This window comes from Anas acuta, chromosome 5 (genome assembly GCF_963932015.1).
Source record: "Anas acuta chromosome 5, bAnaAcu1.1, whole genome shotgun sequence".
Taxonomy (NCBI): Eukaryota; Metazoa; Chordata; class Aves; order Anseriformes; family Anatidae; genus Anas; species Anas acuta.
The window spans coordinates 31,431,133-31,439,287 of NC_088983.1; positions in this window are offsets into that span (position 1 = coordinate 31,431,133).

Sequence of the window (8,155 nt, forward strand, 5' to 3'; positions counted from 1 at the left end):
CCTGAGCTGGTGGAAGGGGATGGGGAGCAGGATGTGGCCCTCACTATCCACGAATAAATGGTTAGCCACCTGCTATGGCACTTGGATGTGCGCAAGTCGATGGGGCTGGATGGGATCCACCCAAGGGTACTGAGAGAACTGGCAGAGGAGCTGGCCAAGCCGCTTTCCATCATTTATCTGCAGTCCTGGCTATCGGGGGATGTCCCAGTTGACTGGTGGCTAGCAAACATGACGCCCATCTACATGAAGGGCTGGAGGGCAGACCCGGGAAACTACAGGCCTGTCAGTTTGACCTCAGTGCCAGGGAAGCTCATGGAGCAGATTATCTTGAGAGTCATCACGCAGCATTTGCAGGGCAAGCAGGCGATCAGGCCCAGTCAGCATGGGTTTATGAAAGGCAGGTCCTGCTTGACGAACCTGATCTCCTTCTATGACAAAGTGATGCGCTTGGTGGATGAGGGAAAGGCTGTGGATGTGGTCTACCTTGACTTCAGCAAGGCTTTTGACACCGTTTCCCACAGCATTCTCCTCAAGAAACTGGCTGCTCTTGGCTTGGACTGGCGTATGCTTCGTTGAGTTAGAAACTGGCTGGATAGCCGGGCCCAAAGAGTCGTGGTGAATGGAGTCAAATCCAGTTGGAGGCCGGTCACTAGTGGCATTCCCCAGGGCTCGGTGCTGGGGCCGGTCCTCTTTAATATCTTCATTGATGATCTGGATGAAGGCATTGAGTGTACACTCAGTAAGTTCGCAGATGACACCAAGTTAGGTGCGTGTGTCAATCTGCTCGAGGGTAGGAAGGCTCTGCAGGAGGATCTGGATAGGCTGCACCGATGGGCTGAGGTCAACTGCATGAAGTTCAACAAGGCCAAGTGCCGGGTCCTGCACCTGGGGTGCAATAACCCCAAGCAGAGCTACAGACTGGGAGAGGAATGGTTGGAAAGCTGCCAGGCAGAGAAGGACCTGGGAGTATTGGTTGATAGTGGCCAGCAGCGTGCTCAGGTGGCCGAGAAAGCCAATGGCATCCTGGCTTGTATAAGAAGCAGTGTGGCCAGCAGGGCTAGGGAAGTGATTGTCCCCCTGTACTCGTCTCTGGTGAGGCCGCACCTCGAGTACTGTGTTCAGTTTTGGACCCCTCTCTACAAGAAGGGCATCGAGGTGCTTGAGCGAGTCCAGAGAAGGGCAATGAAGTTGGTGAGGGGTCTGGAGAACAAGTCCCACGAGGAGCAGCTGAGGGAGCCGCTTGTTCCTCCTGGAGAAGAGGAGGCTCGGGGCGACCTTATTGCTCTCTACAGGTACCTTAAAGGAGGCTGTAGCGAGGTGGGGGTTGGTCTGTTCTCCCACGTGCCTGGTGACAGGACGAGGGGGAATGGGATAAAGTTGCCCCAGGGGAGTTTTAGGTTGGATCTTAGGAAGAACTTCTTTACCGAAAGGGTTGTTAGACATTGGAACAGGCTGCTCAGGGAAGTGGTGGAGTCACCATCCCTGGGTGTCTTTAAAAGACATTTAGATGTAGAGTTCAGTGATATGGTTTAGTGGAGGACTGGTTAGTGTTAGGTCAGAGGTTGGACTCGATGATCTTGGAGGTCTCTTCCAACCTAGATCACTCTGTGATTCTGTTGCAGTCTCCCAGCTCAGAGCCAGCCACCTATTAGTCTGGCGCAACGGATTTGTGCGTTCCTTGCACTAGCTGTTCCTTCACCTCCTCTTCACATACAAGGACACGCATCTCTTTCACGCTCCCTTCAGGAGTAAACAAGCCAGGAGAGATTAAAGCCTCTTTCTTCAGGTCAGTAAGATCCCTGCCTTTGGTTTCAGTGAGAATTCAGGCCCTAAAAACTCAAGTGTCTTCTGGACGGTGTTTCTTCTGGTAGGATGATTTCATTTCTCTTTTGAAGGCTTACAGGGATGTAGTAGCAAAAGCAAAGGCATAAAACGGTACCTGAGGCACAGGCTACTTTTCAGCCTGCAGCAGACTACAGGTATGATATCATCCTTTGATATCATACCTATATCGTATATCATGTTATCACATCAAGAAACGTAGAAAACTGCCTGTTGCTTCTCGGGTTTAAAGTTTTCCCTTAAAAGGTGTATAAAGGTGTAATCAGCTGTCTGAGTACAATTCTCACGTACACATGAGCATTTCCCTCTCCCCTTCCCAACTTGGAGTGCAACACTTTTCATCATACTGTTATAAATTCCGAGTCAACTTAGCTTTATGAGATTTATTTATGGGGTTAATAAAAGGCAAGTAAAGAGCACTGGGTGCGCGGGGAGTCTGGGCTCCTCCAACACGCACACACGTTACATCAAGCAGCAGCTTTTTCTGCTCCTAGGCTAATACATGTTCATTACTACTTCTAGAAAAGGCAGTGTTATTATAATTAGTTCCCGGATTCCGAACCCTCCCACTGGCACATGCATATCAGTCCCCGGTGGTCCCTCTGGGGGTCTCTCGTGCTGAAGGCTCATAGTCTTCCTCCCAGGCTTTGTTCTTGTCCTTCTCCTTTGTCCATCTTGGCTGGATATCAGGCTTGCCTCTAACTCTATACAAAAAATAGAGAGAGGCACATCTTTCTACTCTGTCAGCTACTGGCAGACCTAGAGAGAAAAAAAAAAGTTGTTAATTAAAAAGTAATGTTGTTTTAAGGCATTTCACCAAATATGTTAATATTTGGTAGAAACCAGACAACAAATGAAAGGGAAGAAGAAACAGTAGAAGGTACTTGCATGACCTTAATTTACACGGCAATGGACAACAACGACAACCTGCAATGATTCAGAAGTGCCTTACACCATTCACCCTTGAGACAGAAAACTGGGATTCCCATATGATGTAAGGGGAGTGCAATCCCTCTCAAAATACGAGAGCCTGGGGGACGCTACTGAGTACTGAAAATGTTAAGGCTAGGCAGCACCGAACTCAACAGAGAAGGGAGGCCGAGTCTCCCTGGCTGTTCACGTAACAGACAAGAGCCTCAGCTTTTAGCCCTAAGCAACGATTCGTAGTGCCAGGCGGGGAACTAGTTCTTCTTAAGCCAGGGACCATTTCAGCATCTTTGAAGCTACAGAAAGGCTTGAAGGCTCTGTGGAATCATGTTCCTGGCGCAAAAATCTGGGGACCAGGACTGGGCAAGTGGGGTGCAAGTGTGCTGGGGAGCAAGCTCTCTGGGCTGATTACCAGGGCTTTAAACTAGGTTTGATGGGGGAAGGGAGGGGAGCTAAAGGTGACAGAGAAGGGCTGGGCGAAGTCCTCACTACTCTTATAAATGGCTCAGTCTTCAAAACAGGACTATAATCAAAGTTTACAATTTATTAAAGGAATAGAGGTAAGCAAACAGCGCTGGGTGCACCGGGAATCTCTGCTCCACCAAGACGCACACCAGTTACATCAAGCAGCTGATTTTTATGCTCCTAGGCTAACACATGTTCATTACTGCTTCTAAAAAAAACACAGGGTTATTATAATTAGTTTCCGGAATCCAAACCCTCCTACTGGAGCATGCGTAACAGTCTCCGGTGGTCCCTCTGGGGGTCTCTCATGCGGAAGGCTCATAGTCTTCCTCCCTCTGGTCCTTCTCCTTTGTCCAGCTTGGCTGTAAGAGACTTGTGCAGCATCCCCTGCAAGCTTTGTCTTTTAGTCGTTCTTCAGCTTTCCCCGTCTCCTTAGTCTCCTGGCCAGATACCAGAGACTTGCATAGTGTCCCATGCAATAGTCATAATAGTTAGCAGCTATTCTGACCCTCCCCCCAGGTATCAGAGACTTAAAGGAAAAGCCTACAAATACATTTCCCTTCAAGCTCTCTATTGACACGAATTGCTAAAACATTCCTTTGCAAGGTACAAGAACTACATACACGTACATTAACCACTCTGTTTTTCTTAGACTTGTGCTTGTACAAGGGTCTGTAGGACAGAAGGTCACATTCATCATACCATGCAGCCCTAGCATTGTTCCATACTGCCACGGATCAGATGAACACATTTCACACCACTGTCACTGTTGAAGACAGGGAAAAACTTCTGAGCTCTCCCATAGGATTGTCTGAGGGCTCCTCAGAGAAGGTAGCATTCCCAATCCCCCGTCCAGTATCTTCTTCTTGCATCCTCCCAGGGTAACTGTACCTGCTGCTTCCCTAAAGTGCTTGTGCACCAGTGCACGGAGCGTGGGAAATAAACAGGATGAGCTCAAGGTCTGTGTTTGGACACGGGGTCACGATCTCGTTGCGATCACTGAGACGTGGTGGGACAGCTCGCATGACTGGAACACAATCATGGAGAGCTACGTCCTCTTTAGGAGAGACAGGCTGGGGAAGCAAGGGGGTGGGGTTGCCGTTATGTGAGGGAGCAATTAGAGTGTACCCAGCTCCAGCTGGGGGAGAGTGATGGATAGGTGGAGAGCTTGTGAGTTAAAAAAAAAAAAAAAGGTGGGCTGGTATGGGAGACATGCTGGTGGGGGTCTACTACAGGTCTCCAGATCAGGAGGAGGAAGTCGATGAGGCCTTCTACGAGCAGCTGCTAGTAGCCTCACAATCACGAGCGCTGGTCCACATGGGGGACTTCAATTACCCAGACATCTGCTGGGTAAGCAATTCGAACAGGCACGAGCAGTCCAAACAGTTCCTACAATGCGTTGAGGACAATTTTCTGATGGATCTGGGAAACTGCAGGTTAGTCAGTCTCACCTGTGTCCCTGGAAAGGTATTGGATCAGCTTGCTTGGGATGCCACCGGGGACCAGGACTGGGGACCCATCTGTTATCCATGATCACATGACAGAAACTTTATAAAACCCCAAGTTCCAAAGATGCCTGTAGGTATGTGGAATAGTACTGCCTAGATACTAAAATCTAATTACCCTTCCATTTTTCCTTGGAATTAAAAAAAAAAAAAAAAAAGCAATCTAAAAGCTAGATGTCCGCTAGGAGGTAGTTGCAAGTCGACCAGCCATAGTCTTAAATGCAATCAAGTCAATATAAACCCCTCTTTGTAAACGGCAACTTAATTTTAAATATCTACAGAGACTTTTAGCGTCTATATTTATCAGAGAGAAATAAGGCACTGGTACAGTGGCATGCATCTGATCTATGCCATGCACTCCTAAGATATATGCCTGAGGATGAGAACCTAAAGGCATTAAACCTAAAATAGTTGGTTATGAACCTCAACTTAAGATAGGAGAGACAAATCCTAAATCTTAGTGTAAATATGCTTTTCAGGAGCTGTGTTTTGCTTATCCCCCATAGCTGAACGTGAGAAGCATTCAAGAAATCCAAGCTGGAAATGGAAAAAAAAAATAATAATAAAAAAACAAGGTCCACAGTTACAGACAAAAAAAAAAAAGTAAAAAATAAAATCAGACAAATCCCCTTTATTCTCTTCTACGCTGTCTTTGCCCACTTAGTGCAGAGGCATACCTTTGTAACTAGGACTTAATTCAGGCACAGATATGATAGCTTTGCAGAATCAAACAATCAACATGCAACTTTCAGCACATACTTACTTTTCAAAGTAAACATTCAAGAATAAGAACTAATTTTTTACAAGAACTGACAAGCATTATCTAGCTTCTTTATGCTTTGCCAACTTCACCTCATTTTTACATCTCACTTCCAGGAGGCAGGCTTTTATATGAAGCTGTGTTTTCATACACTCAGAAAAAAAAAAAAAACGAAGTGATTATATCTTTGACAAGCCAGACTGCACAAGCATGGCAATTATACCATACTGTATGTCTCCTGAGGGACGGGAGTTAATCACATCACAACATCATTTTGAGAAGATAAGCAATATCTTAGATGTTTTAAGGTTTTCCCTGTTCTGTACAACTAGCTGACCAAATTGGTGCCATAAACGATTGCTACCTGTGGAAAGCAGATTAGATTAAGTGAAGATAATCTGTGATATTGTTCTTTAGTCTTAGTAGCGGATGCTAGTTTTGATAACATCAATATTTGGAAGAGTAAAGCATAATGTCAGAGGTCCATTAACTCAAATCTCTCTTGGGTTTCTATTTTGAAGTGGTCTTTGCAATAACTTCTTAGGTGGGATCAAAATTTGTTGTCAGTGTTTGAGTTAAGTGATTGCTGGACACTATGCTCAGTACAATGATTATTACTTACAAAACTCCATAACTTCAACAGGATTCTGAGAGATCTGTAGAAATAATTTACGTAAGTATTCTGTGGAGGTCAAAGTTAGCTTTATTCTCCCTCAACTCTCTATTTATAAAGGAGAGGTAGTGCTACTGCCATGCCCAAACCATATAAATCAGGGACACATTAAACTACTTAGCCCCACTTTTCTACTATGAACTGAGAACTTGGTGCCTTTAAATAATTGAGACAAGCAGTGTACACAAGAATCAAGTCTCTTTTCTCTTTTAGTCCCCATGAGTCTCCCTGAGGTCACTGTCCTTTGCCTGGGACATGTCACCATCAAAGAACATATTCGAACATATTCTTTTCAGACATTTACAGAGGTCTTTGCATGAAAACAAGAAAAAGCATAAAGTATTTTTATGGAGATTCAAAGGGAAAATCCTGGTCCCACTGAAATAAAGGATGGTGTTAACCATCCCCTTACCTCTATCCTATAAAGCCAGGACAGGCAGAGAAAAAGAAACAAGGAGAACTATTCTTTTAAAGCCTCTTACTATAAGAGGATTTAATGTTTAATTAGCACCTAAATCTCACTGCCTAAATTCTACTACGATTCTTCTGCTGGGATTCTTCATTGGTGTATAGCAGTCTAAGGTCCCACCTTGCCACCACTACCCAAATGGCATAGATTTTTTATTCCAACTGCCTAATTGATGATGACCATTTTCAGAGATGATTCAGTGAAAGCTTCTCAGACACCTATAGATCTGTGCTGACACAGAGAGACTATGAGGCTCTTTCAGAGTCATTACCTAATTTTAAATGCCTCATTATAGGTCTATGATATTGCTATCTGCCTACACAATCTTTTGAGGTGATGGAGAAAAATAAGCACTTTAAAGGATAATATATGTAGGTACTACATGCCATACCAAATAAAGATGTCTCACAACCCTAAAAGAAAAAAAAATTGTTTTTCTCCACTGTCTCTAAAGGTACCCTTGGAAAATTATTTCACATGTAGATAACTGCTGTTTAGATTTCCCATTTGTCAGTGAAAACTTCGCTAGATTTAAGCGTCTTTCACCTGCCTTGTGTATGCTTCACTTCCTTGCTTTGGAGTCCCATGCTGCTTCCATTTGTAGAACAGGGCAAGATGCATTGTCTCAAATAACCGCACAATAATATCATCTCTGAAGCTTGATAGAATCCCAAACATTTGTACTGATTCCCATTGGGAACCTGTAAGCAATGACAAAGAACAATCATCTCAAAACAAAGCCTTTTCATTTAGTGTTAACACAAGAGAGACCCCAAAGGTGTTTTACCACATGCTCCATCACAAGTTACAAAAAAAAAAAAAAAAGCTTCACTCTCCAGACTCTGAAACAAACAAATAAACAAACAGAAGGCACTCACTCCATCAGAGAAAGAAAACCACAACCTGCAAGTTTTCATTAATTTTATTTACACAAGACATGTGCAGTCAAAAATATACATCATTCATATTCCAGAAGGTCTTCCCTGTGGGCTAATCCCTTACAGGACATGTTCCATTGGCTGTCATCAGCATTTGTTAAAGGGCTGTTAGGAATGTTTTAACAATTCGTGTCAATAAAGAATAGTCCTGTCTGCCTCTGAGTCCTGCACTGGCAATTTAATTCTTGAACCACAGATGCAGTGTGTCCCAGTCTCCCCCTCATTCTAGTCAATTTATCAAGTCTTCAGAAAATACTCCTCAAATTTATGAACCTGTTTGCCTTTGTTATTCCGGACTTCTATTTCTAACAGTTACAGCCTTTTTTTTTTTTGTCTTCTTCAAGATTAACTTAACACTGCTATAGGTGTGACTGTCCCTGTGAATGGCTGGTGAGGAATGTTTTAATTACTCGTGAAATATCAATAAGAAAGCTATTTGTGTTTGTATGAAGTCTTTGATGTCTGGGGGTTTCAGAACAACTGATAACAACTAGTGACTGTTATGGGATACTATGCAAGCCTCTGATATCTGGCCAGGTGGCCAAGAGATTAAGAAGAAGCAAAAAAGAAGCTGAA